This window comes from Macaca mulatta, chromosome 9 (genome assembly GCF_049350105.2).
Source record: "Macaca mulatta isolate MMU2019108-1 chromosome 9, T2T-MMU8v2.0, whole genome shotgun sequence".
Lineage (NCBI taxonomy): Eukaryota > Metazoa > Chordata > Mammalia > Primates > Cercopithecidae > Macaca > Macaca mulatta.
The window spans coordinates 55,520,117-55,539,053 of record NC_133414.1 but is presented as its reverse complement, the minus strand read 5'-3'; the positions used below and the strand labels follow the sequence as shown (position 1 = coordinate 55,539,053).

Below are 18,937 nucleotides of genomic sequence, written 5' to 3'. Positions count from 1 at the left end.
AGGAACTGGAGCCCCAAAGAATCCAATTTTCCCCCAAAGAAATGATGGAAATGATGCGCAAAACACATTTACCCCTAGTAGCGAGCAGCAACTAGACCTGAGAAGGGGTTCTGGGTGAGGCTGGATATGGGCTCAGTGGGGAAGTTCTCTGTTCTCGCCCCATCCCTCGCTGCCTTTTGAGGTCTGGCCTGCACCTAGGCGCAGAGGGATGGAGGAAGGGAAGCCCATGGGCCCTTGAGGATGAAGAGCCTGGGAACCTGGGCACAGGGCGCCCCTGAGCCAGCCGCTCCTTTGCCTGCTGTGTGCAGAACCCCGCCCTCTTGCCTGGCTGAGCTCAGGGCTGAGTAAGTGATCTGCACATCACTGCAGATATGAAGTCAAAGTGAAGTCACCCTCACAGGCAGGAGGGGGAACTGCCAAGACAGAGGCTGGCTTGCACTCAGCCAACCATGATGTCCAGACCTGGCTTGCTGAGAGGTAGGTGGCCGGGGCACAGGCCTGGCAGCCGAGGAGAGCCACTCTGGGCCACTGGACTCCGGCTGCCTGCCACACCCTTCCAGTTTATGGAGCTGGAGTTGGCCACAAGGGGCTCCCTTGGGTGCAGATAGGTTCCATCTCTGGTGCCAGTGGCTACCCAGGCTGCAAACTCAGGCCTGTGCCCAGGGAAGGGACCTGATAGGTAGGGAGGGGCTGGGGGCATCTTTTGGCTACAAACAAGCTCCTGTGATCGGTTTCTAGGTGAATGAAGAGGGAAGTGGGTAGGCTTAAATAGCCCCACCCCCACACCTCCCAGGGACCACCCTGGCCAGCCCTTGGCTGACATTGATGTCTGGCTGGGCTCTGTGTGGCCATCTTAAGGAGCCATCTGGGCTTGTGCTCCTGCCTATCCTACCTTAGACCTTTCCACCCTCTCGCTCCACCCTCACCCTTGGGGGTCCTGAGTGAACACCTGACACCGTGAAAGGGTGTCATTTACCCCTTAGAAAAAGGTCTGGGGGGCCCTCGCAGGATACACCTGTGTTCCCATACATGGACACACACGCACACAGATGCATGCCTCCCTGACACGTGCACGCCCAGGGATCTGACCAAAGGGTTGCTCAGCAGAGGACAGAGGTGAGGCCCAGAGCCGGCTGGTCTCAGGGACTGCGGGGGGAGGAGATTCAGCCCTGCCTGGGTGTAGGCTCAGTATCCAGAACATCAGGCAGCAGGAAAGAGCTCCTCACCCAGCAGAGGGGAAGTGAGGCCACCCCCTGAGGTCTCACAAGGGGAGGCGGAGGCCGGGTGAAGTGCAAGGCAGATGTGCCAGTCTTTGGGTGCCCAGGAGGCCTGGCCCTGACTTCTTTCAGTCCATGGGGTGGGGAGGGCCTGCAGGGGGCTCTGCCCCTTAGTCATCTCTCTGAGCCTCAGTTTCCCCAGCTATAAACATCTCCCTCTCAGAAGAAGGGGTGAAGATAGAAAGAGGGGTGCATGTGAGGGTAGAGCCCAGTGCCCAACAAACAGGAAGCCGTTAGTAAGTTGCAGCCATTGGGCCTCCCTGGGCCTGGGCTCGGGCACCCTGGCCACACCGTCCTGCTGAGGGTCACGGGCTCTCTGGGAGCTGGAAGAGGGCACATCAAAATGTGGTCGGTGCTCCCTGTCCCTGCCCGCAGGTCCCCTTGGAGAATCTTTAGGACAGCTTTTATGAAGACACACATCCTGGGTCCCCCGCTCCCTAAAAATCCATGTTAAAAGAAAAGTTCAGGGGCCAGGCTAAGGGCTCACACCTGTGATCCCAGTACTTTGGGAGGCCAAGGCAGGAAGATCACTTGAGGCCAGGAGTTCGAGACCAGCCTGGGCAGCAGAGTGAGACTCTATCTCTAAAAAAAAAAAAAAAAAAAAAAAAAAACCCAGGAGGTTCTGCTGCAGGCATCTGTTTGGAGTGATTAGACCTGATTTTGAATTTTGCCATTCATAGTTGTGTGACATTGTATACTTTACTCCTCAGCCTCAGTTTTGCCATCTCTCAAATGGGGACTGAAATAGTGTCCCTCCCTGGTGACTGTGAGGAGATGGTATTTTCAAGACTCTGCCCCAGTGCAGGGTAAGATGCTTAGTGGGTGGGCAGCTCACACCATCTCCCTGCAGCATGTGAGAACTTGGAGTTCATTCATTGCTTCTGAGCAGATGAAGATTACCTGGAGCTCCTCAGGTCTGACTCCAAAGCACCAAAACGCAGCAAAGGGAAGGGAGGGAGGAGGGCAAGCCCATCATGGGCCATGCCTGTGCAGGTTTGCCTGGCAGGAGGCGGGCGGGATGCTCTGTGTCCTCTGACCCAGGTGACGTGGGGTTCTCTGCCTGCACTGAGAAGCATGGTCGGAGTGAGGCTGAGTGCAGTGACAGGAAACTGGCTCTGGGGGTGTCTAATGACTTGCAGGTAGGGGAAAACACATTCAAGAATGCAGCTCGGTCCTGGTGACACTGGAAGGCTGGGTGGCATTCCTAGAACTGCTGACCGAGGCCTCTCAGAGTGGACGTGGGCAGGGGTCCAGGTCCCTCCCATGGGCAGTGTGACATGGTGGTTGGAAGCACAGACTCTGAGGCTGGCTATGTGCACTGTTAGCAAAGTGGTCGGTGCCTCAATTTCCCCATCTGCCTGCCACTGCCCTCTGCTCCCCCATCGGGCTGTTGAGGTGAGGGGCAGGTCTACTGCTCCCCACGGTTTGCCTCCCTGGCCTTGCTGTTGGTGCCCTCCAGGGCAGCTGCGAGGAGGAAGCCAGTGACCACCAGCTGGCTCTCAGGGCACCCAGAAGGGCTGCTCAGCCAGCCCACCGCATGCCAGATATGCTGTTTCCGTGAGCATGCTCACAGAACACCTGGCCTGGGCTCGCAGGGTGTGGCTGCGCAGGACAGGCTTTACCTAACCGTGCAAGTCCTGCCTGCCTGTGGACCTCAGGTGCCCTCAGGGGTGTTTGTAGAAGAGCCCTCAGCCTGGCCTGGGAGAAGACCCCTTTTGTATCCTCCCTGGGGCCTGATTAGGAGCCGAGTGCCTGAACAGAAGCAACAGGGGCCTACATATCCATCAGAAACCCTGGGGGGTTCAGGGAAAGCCCACCTCCTCCCACCAGCCTGCCCACCTACTCCCGCTGACCTATCATTATCACTTTGCCGACCTCACTTTTCCATGCCCCCACACTTCGTTCTCTTCTGAATTTCTTTCCCTCGTCCTCCTTTCTTCTTCCCCCTCTACCCCTCTTCTCCTCCCCTTCCCTTGGAGGAATCTCCATCCTTTTTGCCCAGCACCAGAGCCAGGCTAGCCACACCACTCAGCAGCTTCTGTGGTGCTCTCTGGGCCTCGGTGTCATCCTCTGTGACATGAGAGCAATAACATGGGCACTGACTTGAGGGTAAAGCCCAATGATGCATCAGTGGGCTCAGTAGACAGTGGCGGTGTTTCCTGCCCCTCTGCCAGGGTTTCTCTCCTACAGGAGGCTGTCTAGGTGTGGCCTGGGGCAGTAGCATGGTGGGAAGGCTGCAGGGGGCTCTGAGTGTGTCTTTGCTCTGTCTCTTGTCCCCGTGTCCTTGGCGGGTTACCGAGAGTCTCCGTGCCTCAGTAGGAAGGCAGAGCTCCTTCTCCCTTAAGTTCCCTGGGGATGGAGCCAGTCAGTCTGCACAGAGCCCTCAGCCCAGGGACCCTTGCCATCAACATGAGCTGCCACTGCATCAGCCTCTATCCTGTCAGCTGTAGGAGCTGAGGCCATGAGGCCCAAGCAGCCACTGGACGGTGCTAGGGTGGCACAGAAAGCCAGGGGACCCTGGACCCAAACAGTCCAGACTTTCCACCTGCACAGGTGCACTTGCATGCTGTGTGGGGCTGGTGGTCAACAAGACTAGCTTGCCAGAGCACACACCTGTCTTTTGCATCCTGGCTTGGCCACAGGCTTTGAGCCCTCCCCATGTAACCCAAAGCCTTCTCAGTGCTGGAGGGACCCAAGACCCCAGAGCCGTATTTGCCGCAGAGGACCACTTATCTGACCTTGAATTACACATTCAGGAGTGGTGGGTTGATTAATGTCTGCACCCACCCAGCCTCCTGGGCGATTGGCTTACACCCAGCCCGAGGGGCTCAGAGGCCGGCCGGTTCATGGACAGGACCTCAGGCCTGTTGGTGCCTTGCTTGGTGCATCCTCTGGAGAAGGCATCCTGGCTCCAAGCAACGTGGAGAGTGGGGAGCTCGAGTCAGCCGTCCAGCAGATACGGGCTGAATGCTTTTTAGACAAAACATCTCCCAAGGCAGTTTCATAATCTGCCTTGTAATGCAGATTTAGGCAACTTTTTACGAATGCACTTTTTAAAATAGGCCTTAATGGATCTTTGCAGTAGTTACAGTCCATTGTGTAAATGCAAGCAGAAGGGCTTTTTGAAAACATGTATTATTGATCAGAAAGGCAGCAGCAATTAGAAGCCAGTGTGTCGTATTGTTCAATACACACTTCCTATACAGCCCTGCCGTGCCCACTCATAACTTTCTGACAAATTATCTTGTCACTAGGAAGCCCTTTCTTTTCCTTTTTGCTTCTGTGAGTGAGAGAGCGCCTCCTGATTCGTTATTAGCTGGAGGTAAGCTCAATGAAAAATTAAGCTCACTTTTGCCATTGCAAAACCTATTTACAACTTCTCCTTGGGCTTCTAAACTACAACGAGATCTGAGCTGGAGGGGCCACAGAGGGGCCGCAAAGGAGCCACTTCGAAGGAGGAACTCTGGCATCCAAGGCCACCGTGAGCTGCCATTCAGCGGGGTTCCAGGGAGGAAGTGTGCCCCCGCCAGCTCCCAGCGTCCTCAGCAGCATTGCTCCTCTTCAGTCACCAAACCCAAAATGACCACTGAGGATGAAGTCGGGATTTGTTTTTTGCTCCAACACTGGTAGGAGAATCTGTCTTTCCCTCAGTCTGCACAATTGCCCTTCGTTCTTCTTGAAAAGCCCACTTATTTATTTGACAGACATCTCCTGGGCCCTTGCTGTATTCCCGGCACCATTTTTGGAAACAGAGACATTAACAGTGAAGAAAACTAAGTCCCTCAATTCCCCGTGCATCTAGGGAACAATCCCCCAAACTCAAGACGTGTGCAGGGGTCCAAGGCAGAAGAGACGTAGGTGGTGGTTGTCAGGCCTGGGCAGCCCTGGGAGCTGACCTTGGGCAAAGAGGATGGTGCTGGGGTGCAGTGCTGCCCTGGAGACACCGGGAGGTGGTGGGAGGCCAGCCAGCCTTGGCTTCCCCACAGTGCCCCAGCAGAGGCAGGCAGGCGTTCACCCTCCCAGGAGAGTATCCTCGCAGCAGCCTCTGGCTGGCTTCCCTGGAAGTTGCAGCGTGCCCTCCGTCCTCTGAGAGGGGTCCTGCCCGCAGGACCTGCAGAGGCTCACTTTGGCCCAGGAGGTCTTTTGGAGCCAAAAAACCCTGTGGTGCTTTGGGATGCTGACAAACAGGAAGCCAGTGACTGAATGCCCCAGTGGTCTGCAGGCTGCCATGGGCTCATGATGGAGGTGGCTGCGGCTCTGGCGAGGTGTGTATCTGCCAGGGCCCTCCAGGCCTGTGGGTGCCCAGGGAAGCCTGCCTTGCTCCACATTCAGGAGCTGCTGTGAGCTGCAGGGACAGGAGGGAACTGTAAGCTGCCTGCAGGCCACCCTCCTTTCCTGTATCCTGCTTGCCCTTGGGTGTGGGGTGCAGAGTGCAGGTTGTGCGTGATTTCCAGCCCCTGTGTCTGCAGAGGGTGCAGGCACTTGATACTTGTACAGGTACTGCAGAGGGCCCAGGTGCTTGGTACCCCTTCCGGCTCTCCTGCAGGCCTTTGTTGCTTTGCAAGCCCTGGGGCTGGCTGCAGGCAGAGCCCCCAGGACTTCCCCTCCAGCCCCTGCAACACCCTGTGCTGCTACCTGAGCTGAGGCCTGCCCAGGGCTTCCCGCCATGCCGGACCCCTCATACAGACCAGAGAGGCCCCTCCCTGCTGGCTCTGTCTGTCCAGGGGAAGGTTCTGTGACGATGACCATGTTGAACTTTGTGCTGCCCGAGCACTTAAAATGTGGCTAGTGTGACTGAGGAACTGAATATTTAATTTTATTGAATTTAAAATAATGTAAAATTAAATAGCCACATGTGGCTAGGATACTTATTGAGCAATGCAGCTCTAAAAAACATCTCCATAGCCTCTCCTTGGGGCACCTGGGGAAGATGGACTCCTGCCACCCACCTCCCTACTGGAAGGAGAGCAGAGAAGCAGCTGGCTGGGTAGTGCCTGGATTATCCCGGGAACCACTGCTCTTGCAGCTTTCCCTCTGTGCCCTGGCTTCCAGGCAGCTTGAAAATGCACAGCCCTGAGGAGATGGGGAGCACTGCAGGGGTACACCCTGGGCACCCCCTGTCTGGAGAGTCTGCTGCTTTCCTCCAGGCCCAGTCCCAGGACTTCCTTCCTACAGCAGGCAGGGCTAGGAGCACAGACACAGCTCAGCCTTGGCAGAGCCCTGCCCTCAGGGGCCTCTTTGGAAAGGGGCTGATGAGCTACTGCATATTAAGAGGCTGATGAAGAGCTGTCAGGGGACTCTCTATGCAGCCTGAGGCCCAGGCGTGATCACCGAATGCTGGGACCTCAGCATCCAGCCCTCTCTCCTCTGCCCCAGACTCCCCATCCCTCAGACTCAGGTGTTCCCTGCCCTGGACCCCCACCGGCCTGGGAGGCTCTTCCTGGCTCCTCCCAGCCCCTCTGTTGTCCAACTCCTACTTATCACTCAGAAGTCACCTCTTCCCACCCTACTTAGATGCTCAGCACTGGCACTGCGTGGAGCCTAGCATGCCCTCTGCCCTAGCTGTGCTGCATTTCCCTGTCGCCTGAGGGAGGCCTTGCAATGTCTGTGGCCCCAGGCTCCCTACATCACTCTTCACTGTTTTCTGTTCCTTGGTCTGTCTCGTGTGTCCAGTCTGCCTGAGTGGGTTCAGGTGTGTTAACTGCTGAATTCCCAGCATCTAGGGCAGCTGGGGACCTGGTGAGGATTCCTAGCTGCTGTTCAAATGTCTACCAGGAGAATGCCCTCTGGGTGGGGAGGACAGCCTGGGTCCAGCCAGGTGTGTGTTCAGCCAGCAGATGGGGAGTGCAGGGGTCTGCTGGGAGCATCTGTCCGCTGCCCCACTCTCTGCAGCCCCTCGATGCATGCTCACCTGCTCCTCCAAGCCCCTTCTTCCTGGCCGGCCTGGCTCTGCGCCGATCGAAGCCATCTATAAACATCAGGGGAAGGAGCTATGCGACCAGGGGCTTGAGCTGAAAACAACTCGCAGGGAGAGAACAAAGCGCCCAAATAAATCACCCGGGGCCCGACATTTGGAGCATTTGCGTTGGAGACCAAACACAGATGCCCTTTAGATAAATACATTTTTGAGAAGCGTTCCGCAGGAGAACTTTATGACTTTAATAGGTTTTTGGTGTCAGACAAGCATCAGGAAGTGTTTTGTGGAGAGAGTTTCTCTAAAAAGCACAGAAACATTCTTCTCCCTCTGGCCCTTTAAACATAAGGATATGATGATCCCAGCAAGGGGAGGGGCTTCCTTTTCCAGGTTCCCTTGGGATTTGCCCAGGGCTGGGATTGCTCAGCTGAGAATGTTCTGGAAGGTTTGGAAGACCTCAGTGCTCCAGGCCAGCAGGGGGTGGGGGATCAGGGATGGGAGGGTCTCTCCGGAACCTGATTTAGAAGCTTAGAAGCATCCTGCTTACCCAGAGCAACTCCCCTCCCCTCCCAGCTGTGCCCCGCCCAGATCCCCAGAGGAGCCTGGGCCTGCTGTCCTAGGGGATAAGAAGGGCTCTGCGTGGAGGACGTTGGTCCTGCTGAGGCTTCCAGAGGTTGGCAATTTTCTGTAGTTTGGATACTCTACAAAGTTCCCCAGGATGAAGCCCAGGAGTGGGAGCTGAGCTCACCGTGGGCTCTGAGCCAGAGAGAGGAGACACTAGGAGAAGGTCAGATGCAATCTTGTCTGGAAGCTTCTCCTTCTGGCTTAGAGATGGGCCCCCACCCTGCTGCCCACCCATCCATCCTGGGCCCTGCCCAGGGTCCTGTAACCCCCCTCTGCCCAGCTCAGGCTTGGATACCAAGCAGCCTCTGGGGGGGCTGACTCCATCCTACCTGAGCTGCTCTACTCTCAGCCTCCCAGCCCCAGGATGGGGCTGAGCTGTGAAGGTGTGGGTGCCCTCCTGGAATTGCAGTCCCAATTGCAACTCATCTTCTAGTGAGGCTGACGTCTAAGCACTATACACCAGATCATCTGTGCTGTGGCTTGGGACCACTTTGGGTGGGAGGTCCTAGGGCCAGGCTGGGCTGACTGCAGGCTTGTTTTCCAGGCCCGGTGGGTATGGGCGGGGTCGCAGGGAGCCCAGGCAGAAGGGTTGCGTCATGGTCCCAGGACCTGGCTCACAGAAAACACACAGGCAGAAACAAGAATTGAGAGGCAGCCCAGGTGGATTCCCTGGTGCTGGGGGCTCCGAGGGCACAGGCAGGCCTCCTCCTGGCAGGGCTGTGGATGGGGAGTGGGAGAGAAGGGACGGGTGTCTGCGCTGTTTTCCAGGACCCCCACCGAAGGCTGCAGAAAGGTTCCAGGCCTCCATGTTGATGGCAGAAGTGGCGAGGCAGCTCACCCTCCGCCCTGCTGATTTCTGTGCACATTTGGGATGACGTTTTCAACAGCTCCAGCGCTGGAGCCAAGAGACAGTTGGCCTCAGGTTTCCACCTCAGTGGGTATCCTGCCTCCCTGGGCCTGGCCCTCAGGGCGTGTCTCAGACCCTCACCCACCCAGCCCTGCACTCACGGGGACCTAGGCATCCTCCTGGGTGGGAGGTGGTGCACATGGGGTTGGGACGGAGTCAGGACGGGGTTGTTGTGAACAGCCTCCCTGGCTGATTCGTCCTAGGCTGTAAATGAGGGGTAGGTGTGGAGAGGCCCACATTAGGAAGGGAAATGTTGTCCCCCTCCTTCTTCTCCTAGGGGCCCAAACTCACCTCCTCAGCCCGAGACTCGCCCAGAACCTCATCAGGAGACCACCTAACGGAAGGATGAGAATAGTTGGAGGATTTTCTGAAGTCTTTCTCTTGCCTCATAGTTTATTTCCTTGCAGAATCCAGCCCTTCAGATGCAGCTGATGTCTTAGCCACCACACACAGCAACCTTTTCTGTCTTCACAGTTGTGTCTCTGAAGCAACTTCCAACTAAATAAAAGCAGCTCCGTAAAGGACGCGTCATTGAGGCTCTCGTGACCTGTGCCAGGTGGGAGGAAGCGACCTCTGCTCTATTTCCCAGCCCTGATACCCAGCCTGGCATGGAGGGTAGCTGTTGCCTGGTTACCCATTTGCATTTGTAATTTATCAGCTTTCTCCAAACCATAAAGGTTTGGGTTTTAGTCATGCATATCTGGCCCCTGGAAGAAAGGCTGAATGAGATCCCTCAGGGAGGTAAAGCTTTGGTCCCTGAATCATCTTTTCTAGACAAAGAGGTAGCCCTCTTTTTTGGGGGGGTGAGAACAGCTGGTGGAGATCCTCCCTACCATGTAGGCAAGTGGGCAGCCCAGGACTGGCCCCTCCAATTCACTCAGGATCACAACACCCCCAGGTGGCAGCTACGTCCCTGTCTTATAGGTGAGCTAACTGAGGCTCCAGCTCAGGTGTTTCTTCTCTGGGGCCCTCAAGCCACCCTGCACATGGTTCCCAAGTGCCAGTGGAGGCTGGTCACCAGGCGGATGTGGGGTGTGGGCCAGGGTGTACACTTGCCAGGAGCTCCCAGTGGCTGGAATGCTGCTGGCTCCACATTTGGGCCGACACTTGGGATCCACTGCTCTCAGTCCTGTAGGATGGGAGAGGGACAGGTGAGGGTCTCAGAGCAGAGGCACTCCCCCACCTACTGGCAGCATGTCCAGCTTGGCCAGGCATCCTCAGCGCTGCCAAGCCCCTCCTTCCATCTTCCTTCCCGTGTTCCTATCTGTTCCCAGCCTCAGTGCCCTGGACTTATGCCCCTGGCCCTGGCCTCACTGGTCAGCGGGGAAGGATGCTTCTAGAACACACCACACCACACTCTGCAGAGACTTGGGTTTGCAGACAGCTCTTAGCCTTCTGACACCCATTTTTTCAGCTGGACTCCTCATGCAAGGCCCAGAGCCCCTGGAAGCCACCCATCCAGTGCCTCTGCCACCCCAGCAAAAAGGGTGGTCATTTCTGTGATCTAGGCCTGGATCCCACCCAAGATATCCATGACCCTGTACAGTACTGAGTGTCAGGGAATCTACAGCAAATGCATTTCTTTCACCTGCAAAATGGCTGCAGCGACAGTCCCACCTCACTCCTAGTCAGGGCACGGATTCTGTGAGATGTGGGAGGGGAGGCCCCAGCACAGAGCAAGGGCTGATGAGCTGGGCGTGGTCACTTGCTGAAGGCTCACTCAGAGCCTGTGTGAGGCCAAAGCTGGGCCTGGGAGGCTGGGAGGAGAGGGAGGATGAGGGACGACTAGGGGGCCCTGCCTCTTTAGTTGAGGCTCCCAGGCAGCTGCAGACCCCACTCCCAAGTGACGGCAGCACTGGCAGTGACTCCAGCCGGCCTGTGCGTTGTTATTTCCAGACTGAGTCTTTGGAGCAAAGGAATTTTCCTTCTTTAATGAAAACCTTGCAGCCAGGGAAGCCCCCGACTAAATGACTGATACTCAACAGATACGCACTTCTCAGAAATGTCTCCTAGTCAATGAAGAAGAGATAATAGTCAGTGGAATAAAAATTAATCTGGCCACTATAGGAATTAATATAAAAACATCAGATGCAGGACTTATAAGCGATGCCACCTCCACCTAACCCTTCCGGGGTTAAATACCCCAGGGATGCTGATTTACATTCTGTGCTGCAGGTCTCTGCCACCATAATCAATAGGAATGAGAAATGGGGCCAGCTGGGCCTGCCCGTCCATGCGGGCTGGAGGGGAGTGTTCAGGGGGCGGGGAGGCTGCTGGGAGCAGGGGCCCATCTGGGCTGTCCCATCCCCTCCCTCTTCCACCCTGGTGAGCTCCAGGCCTGCAGCAGAAGGATTTCCAGAGGCCTGGCCCAGGGCACCTGTCATCAAGCTTCTCCAGGGAAGGAGAGGGCAGGTAAGGGTGGGGCAGGGTAGGGCTGGCTGGTCAGGTGCTGCCTGAGGCCCATGCAGTGGGGACCTCTCCCGGGGCCTGGGCTTGGAGATGCTCATGGCATTGATAGTCTGGGATCAAGGCCTCCGAGGGCCGCCCACCCACTGAAGGTGTGGGCGGGAAGCAAGAGTGTGTTCCAGCCTCTCCTTGCTTGTAGACAGCTATCCCCTCCCCATGTCTCTCCTCATGGTCTTCCCTCTGTGTGACCCACCGCCATTGTGGTTCCGTGAGAATGATGGGCCCACACTCCCCACTTCGGTGAAGCTTGCCTGAGCCACTGTTCACTCTGCCATCCCCAGTCTAGGTGCTGCGGATGCCTTCAAGGAGTTGTAAGTCCAAGCCCTTGCTGGCCATGCCTGAGCTGCCTCTCTGCTTTCCCCTGCTGGGAGCGTCAAGTCTCCTAGCAGCTGCAGGGCTGCAAGAGCAGCAAGTTTCCTGCCCTCCTCTTTAGGATCTGTGCTTGCTCAGCTCTGCCCCATCCTGTGCACACACCACATGGGGCAGAAGGGGGATGGGGGGGCCATGTGGTAGTTGAGCTGTGCCACCCGTCCCTCCACCTGGAGGCCCTGTGGGAGACCGGTGAGGGGAGGACAGTGTGTTTATCCCCTACCCCCTCCTAGCAAGGCCCCAGTGCCCCCCACCCCCACACCCAAATCCCTCTTTCTCAGCCAGGTTTGGAGGTCCAGCACCATTCCCTGAGCTCCTGATGGGTCAGTCTCTCTCCAGGCCTGTGGGTTCCCCATGCTGCCCACACCTCTGCCCCTACAGGAAACCCCAGTCCCTGTCCCCTCCATGTGCCCTCTGCTTCTGCTGGACCCTGGTCATACAGATCCCAGCAAAATCCCCGCAGGGCTAGCTGGTGTGGGGGGGCTCAGTCCTTTGTCCCTGATGATGGCAGAACCAGCCCTTCCCAGTGCTTCTCTGCTGCTGCCTCCTTTGTGTGCCCTGCTCTGAGCAGCCTGGGTGACTCCCGTACCCACCGCCCACTCTGGACTGACCCAGGAAAGGCCCCACTTCCCATGCTGGAGTGCTAAGCCCCAGGACCTTAAAATGTGACTGTATTGGAGCTAAGTTTATTAAAGAGGTAATCGAGGTCAGATGAGGTCATTAGGGTGGGCCCTGATCCAGTGTGACTGGTGTCCTTATAAAAGGGAAATTTGGCCACCAATAGACACACAGAGGGGAGACCATGAAGAGAGACATGGGAAGATGCAACTGTCTACAAGTAAGGAGAGGCTGGAATAGACCCTTCCCTAGCACCCACAGGGGGCCGGTGGCCCTTGGAGGCCTTGATTCCAGACTTCCAGCCCTGGAACTGGGGGGCAGTAAACTTAGCCACCTGGTCTGTGGTCCTTCCTTACAGCAGCCCCAGCAATTCGTGTACATTGCAAAGGAATTCACTCTAGGGAATGCAAAGCACTGTTTGTTTTTGTTTGTTTGTTTTCTCAGGGAAGTTGGTGTCTTAGGTTTTTTTGTTGTTTAGTTTGTTTTGTTATGGCTTCATGAATCAGAATTTATTTACTAACGAACAGAGGTTGAGAGGAAGCTGCTGACTGGTGGGAAGGTGGCCTGGTGCTGTCTTGGCAGTGGCCTTGGTAGAGGCTGGTCCAGAGGTTGCTGGGATGGAGGACCGTGGGCTGTGACCTGGGAGGGGACTGCAGCCCTCATCTCCGACCGAGGACCCCAAGGACCATGGCATGGTGGGAACTGCACTCTGTCCTCCCCCTGTTGCTGTCCTGGCGATGTTTTCTGTGCCCATGGATGGCAGGGTGGTTGATCAGGAAGCCCGTGGGGGCCCAGGGCGCAACAACCTCCAGCCAGAGACTGGGGCACGGGCTTGTCCTCCCACATGGTCACAGGTCAATACTGCCTTAATAAAAAGGGCATATGTATTTTAAATAAAACCAAAGACGACTCATCTAATGAAACCCATCACAGAGGATCCCAGCGTATTGCTTAATGCCTGGGGACCCATGCTGCTCCGGGCCAGGCTCTGCTCTCACGCTGTCCCGTTACTGCTGCTTTCAGAGTGGAGATCTAGAAAGGGCCATTTCTCTACAGGACAGTGCACAGCTTGCCACAGATCCACAGGAGGGATTCGGAGACCTCACAGCCTTTGGAAAAATGACCAAATATCTAATTCTGAAGACTAATACATTTTGGTACTATGAAAACATCTCCCATTAAGTAGAAAACCCCAGACAGGGCTTCCAGCCTGCGACACTTTCCCTCTCACAGACCCTGGTGACCACGGATCCACGACTCCTGCAGCCGTGAATGTGGCTCTGAGTCCTGCTCCCAGGCCCGAGGAGCTGCTCTCGACCCATTGGAGCCCGCCCAGCATGCAGAACCATCACTGCAGATGGGCTCTAGCCCTCTCCCTGCCTAGGATCTGCACCAGTGATCTGCAGACAGAAGACCCAGGGAAAGCTGGGAATCACCTAGGGTGTGTTCTCCCTGTCTAGCGCTGAATGAGAAGCCACCCCCAAGCTGAGTGTCCTAAAGCAACACCATTGTTTGCCTTACTCTTGAGTCTGCGATCCGGGCAGCGCTCGGTGCAGTAGCTTGTCTCTGCTCAGCTCTGACTCATTTAGGGCAGGCGGCTTGCGGGCTGGGGCTGGCAACACTGAGGTCCCTCATGCAGCTGGTGGCTGGTGGCTGTTGTTGACTGTCGGTTGACTAACAGCTCCCTTGCTGGAGCTGTGGGCCGGGACTGCTGGACTTCCTTACAATGTGGTGGCCAGAGTCATGTTACTGTCTGTAACCCATCGTCCTAAGTCACCTAAAACCCTCTCTCCTCTTCATCTCAGCAGTCGTGAAGGCACCCCTGGTTTCAAGGAGAGGGGAAATAGACTCTGCCTCTCAATGAGTGGCCAGATCCTGGAGGAGCTCAGAAATACTGCTGTGGCTGTTTCTGGACCATGAGATCTGCAACCTGCTGTGCCGTGGGCTAGAGGTCAGACCTACCAGGGAGTCTGAGCCCAGGGGTCAGGTTCCAGAGATGGTTCACCACCAGGAGTTAGGGACAAAGTCCAGAATGCCTCTTCACTGCATGGACGTGATCATGTGGCACTGCCCCACTGGGACGTCAGTGTCTGCTCTGGCCCTCATTAGCACAACGAGACCAGACCCAGACACATCTCAGGGGCCTCGGCTCCCACTGCCTGCAATGCCAGGACACGCTGATCTGTGAATCCTTGGAATCTCCTTCAGGAAATGACCCACTCAAAGGGAGGATTTGTCATCCTGGGGCATTGTATACATCTCATCCAACTTTCAGACAAGCTGTAATTCTGTGAGTAACGGCTTGGCAGTGTGAGGTGATGTCATCAGGGCAGACGCTTTGGTGGAGAGGGATATGTGGCCTGGACACAGCCACCTCCCCCATGGAGCCCCCAGAGCTCACCTACCTCAGGAAAGTCAGGGCAGTCAGCTCCTGCCAGCCAGGATGTTCAGCTGGGAGCTGGAGGCAAGGGCATCCATTGGGCTTGGACTTCTATACCTGTGACACCTGTGCAAGTGATGGACTCCCCGAGCCAGGGTCCCCGGCACTCCCACGAGGAGGAGCCTGAGGGTGAAGGATGGCTGCTCAGCACACAGGCTGTGATGGGCCCCAGCTTTGTCCTCCCACTGCCTCGTATGGGTCACCCGAGGCCTCTACCCTCCCCGTCACATGACAGCGCCTACCTTGCAGCAATGTGCATGAAGGGCCCAGGGCCCCCTTTCCTCCTCTGAGGCCCCGCATGCTGCCAGACACATTTGAGGTCCTTGGTCAGCACCTCGGGGTCACAGGACCTGAGGCCTCTGTCTGGCTTCTGACCATTCTCAGAATGGGATCTGACCTGTGGCCAGGACTCAGGAGCACCTGGCACCTGGAGCTGTCTGCACTGGGGCAGAGTAGGCCATCTGTGTCCAAGTGCTCAGCTGGGTTGCATGTGGACCCCAGTGAGGACGGAGATGGGGGGCTACTTTCCTGTGTCTGGGTGGAGATCTACTCCAAATGCCCATGTCCTGTATCAGAGCCAGTAGATTTGAGTCTTGGGAGGGACTTTGGCAATCTCAAAGGTCTACGAAAGAAAACGGCCAGGCATGGTGGCTCACCCCTGTAATCCCAGCACTTTGGGAGGCCAAGGCACGTGGATCACCTGAGGTCAGGAGTTCCAGACCAGCCTGGCCAACATGGTGAAATCCTGTCTCTACTAAAAATACAAAAATTAGCCAGGTGTGGTAGCACACACCTGTAATCTTAGCTACTCAGGAGGCTGAGGCAGGAGAATTGCTTGAACCTGGGAGATGGAGGTTCCAGTGAGCCAAGATCATGCCACTACACTCCAGCCTGGGCTACAGAGCGAGGCTCCAACTCAAAAAAAAAAAAAAAAAAAAAAAAGGAAGGGTAAGACCAGATGGTTCATTCCACATAACATTTCCGGAAGCTGTTTGCAGAGCATCTCAGAACGTGGAGGTCCTGGGCCCCTCAGAATATCTGTCTTCCCGACCTGCCCTACTCTGCTTCTCCAGGTCGGCCTCCCCACCCTGGGTCATGCAGGCTCCTCCCCCTCACCCGTGCTGATCTGCTCCAGAGTGACACTGGCAGGCAGCAACGCCCTATCACACCAGGTGCATGGGGACTGGTGTCTTATCAGCACCAGTTAGCCTGACCTTTGTCTGCAGCTGGCAGTGGGTGGCCCAGGCTGCTCTGATAGGTGGGTGCCTGTGTTGTAACACAGATCAGTGTGGAATGCCAGTGTGTCTGCCAGGTGTCACAGGATCCTCCCCACCCTGGCTCGCCCCCACCTGCCCTGCCTGGAGGTCCCTTCTGCCTGGGAGGGGCCAGCCCCAGCTTGCTGCGGCCTCTCCCTCACCGTGCCCTGGCATCTGCGCAGCCCCCCGGACTGCTGTGTGAAGCGTGTTCCCACTTTCCCTGTCCTGCTCTGCTTTCCTTATGCTCCTGTGATAGCTGCATTCGTCTGTGTGTTTGCATTCTTATTTGCATGTTGGCATTAACCTTGAGATAAAGCTCCTGAAGGCAGCGACGTGGTTGCCTGCCTCCAGTGCTGGGGAGGTGCAGGCCCTATAGCTGTCTCCTGGCTACACGAAGAAGGAGATGGTGATGCACCCAGATGCGGCTCTGCCTGGGACTCCGGTGGCTGTGTGGTGTTCCACTGTGGGGCTGTGCTGTAATAATTCATCCACTCCTACTTGAGGACATCTAGCTTTTCTATTTGATGCTATAGACAAAGCTGCACTGCACATCTCTGCATTCATGTGTGATGATAGAAAAACATCAGCAATTCCAGGATCTGGACATACTTGTCAAGGAGTGTGTACCAAATGACTCCCACAAAAGTACGTCTAACAATTTATGATTTTTTAAAGAGACAGAGTCTGTGTCACCTAGGCTGGAGCGCAGTGGTGAAATCACAGCTCACTGCAGCCTCGAACTCCTGGACTCGAGATCTTGTCACCTGAGCCTCCCAGAGTGCTGGGACCAAAAGCCTGAGCCACTATGCCTGGCCCAATTTATGACTTTTAATAATATTTGAAAACATATGTAAAATAACCTAGCCCCACCCCTTACAGGACCCCTGAGACCTCGAGGCCAGGCTCTGTGATGTGTCTCTCCTCTCAGACGTGGGGCCAAGTCTGGGGAGGGTGTGATTTCCAGGCCGCTGGACTGAGATAACCAGTACGGCCCCAGCTTCAGGGGCTCGTACCCAGGCTTCTCACTCCTGCAGAAGCCAGCCTTCAGGGGGTCCTAGGATCAGGGTGTAACACAGGAAAATGCCAGCGGAGTCTCTGGGAGAGGATGGCCATTTCTCCTTCTGCACTGTGAGGGGCTTTCTGAAGTTCACAAGTGTTTACTCAGCACCTGCTGTGAGCTGTGCTGACGCTGTGACAGGGCAGGTGGTAGGGATGAAGCCTGTGATGACAGGGAACGGCCCTCAAGAGCCTGCTTTCTCCTTGAGGGAGACAGACAAAGAGCTGGGCTCTGCAGCCGCCTACATGGAGAGTGAGGAGCTCGCGGTGGGAAGGAGAGCTTCACGCCCACTGCTGGGGCCACACTCTTGAGCTGCCCTTCCCCGGAGGCTGCCTGGGCCAGGGCTTGCTTCTAATGGACGGAAAAGGCAGAAGGGATGGCTGCCACCTCCAAGGTCCCCGTCTGACCGAGGCCTGTGGGTTGTCTTACTGGTGCTTGCTCCCTCTCTTGCCTTGCTTGCTTCGATGTCCTCAGCAGCGCTCTGGGGGACCACCTGCCAGGGACTTGGGCAGCCCTTGCTACAGTTTGAGAGGAGCCCATTCCTGCCCACAGCCTTGTAAGGGAGCCTGAGGTGGACCCGGCCCTGAGATGACCCGATCCAGCCGAGCCTGAGCGCAGCCTATGGGAGACCCTGGGCCGGGGGTGGGGGACATGGCACTGAGCCATGCCCGGGCTCCTGACCCGCGGAAGCCGAGACCGCAATGTTCTCTGAAGCCCCTAAGGTTTGGGCTTTGTTCCTCAACACTGGCTAACCAACACCAAGGTGGGTGCAGTTTAAGATGGGGTAGCAGGGCAGGAGTTATTTGAGAAATGAGTTGTAGAAGAAGAGAGGGAATCATGGGACCTGGGGGCAGAGCTGGATTTGGGGACATGTGTTTGAGGGTGCTCAGGAGACCAGGGCACTGGAGTAGAGTGAGGGGGTGAGAGGAGGTGGGGACCAAGGCAGAGAGGAGAAGGGGCCGTGCTGGCATCTGGGCTTCAGCTCACCTTAGGGAAAGGGCAGCTTTGAGACCTCCAGCACCTGACATGTTCCGAGGTCCAGGTGGCCATTGAGTGGTTTGGGTGGGGAGTGGGGTGGCAGTGGCGATGACCGGAGGTGTGAGGTTTATTTCCAAGGTAGACCACAGATTGGGCGGCGGGGGTGTGAGGGAAGACGGCTGTTTTTGTACCTGAGAAGGTGATGGTGAGCAGGTTTTGGGGAGACCTGGAGGCTGGGGTTCACGGGTGCAGTCTGGAAGGCCTCTCCAACCTTGAGGTGGAGGGTGCAGGGGTGGGGTCTGGTGGCACACGGAGTCTGTAGAGTGTGAATAAAGACGAGCACTGGGTCCCCCCATGGGAAGATGGGGAGGAGGTGTGGGGGATGGAGAAGGAGGGAGGGGCCTGGCAGAGGGGGCCTGGAACTCGGCGAGGACAGTATTTCAAGAGGAGGACTGCCACTGAGTCACCACTGTTGCCAAGCTCTGCCTCAGTTTAGCAAGGTGAGGTTAGTGGTCAGGTGTCACAAAGTCTCCATGGAGGGCTTAAGCGGGGCAACCCCAGATGGGGCCACATCTCTGGAGCCGTTTTACCATCAAGAGGAGCAAACAAACAAGCAAAGCAAGTCAAACAGAGGACTGTCTTAAAGGCAGGGAGGTAACAGTATTTTTGGATACAGATGGGGAGGATCTGGTTAGAGAGGAAACCCGCACGAGGCAGGAGCAAGGGATGGCGGCTTGGACAGTCCCCATGGAGGCAGGAGCAAGGGATGGCGGCTTGAACAGTCCCCAGGGAGGCAGAGGGAAATGACTGGGCCAGTGCTGGTTGGAAAATCAGAGCGTCTGATCTTCAGGAAGTTCTAGAGGATGCAGGTGCCCCTGAAGCCTGCAAGGGTCCCCTGCACACCCCGCTGAGACCTGGGGGCAGCCTACAGGAGCCAGAGCTGAGCTGGGAGACTGCACTTGGAATTTCCTGACCTGGATGAGGTTCAGCTCCTAATCTCATATTGCATCTATTGCATTGTTTCATGCGGT

The 18,937-nt window shown here is 56.5% G+C and overlaps 1 long non-coding RNA gene across 2 annotated transcripts; it reads left to right on the top strand.

The window, feature by feature from the left end:
- Positions 1 to 7,520: 7,520 nt before the first annotated feature.
- LOC114670115 (uncharacterized) lies at positions 7,521 to 9,247 on the top strand. 2 transcript variants are annotated; one of them, XR_003719598.2, is made up of 3 exons: positions 7,521 to 7,978; positions 8,584 to 8,749; positions 9,000 to 9,229. It is a non-coding gene; the product is annotated as an uncharacterized LOC114670115 (long non-coding RNA). The 2 variants fall into 2 exon arrangements; XR_003719599.2 differs by having other exon boundaries at positions 7,525 to 7,978; positions 9,130 to 9,247.
- Positions 9,248 to 18,937: the final 9,690 nt, after the last annotated feature.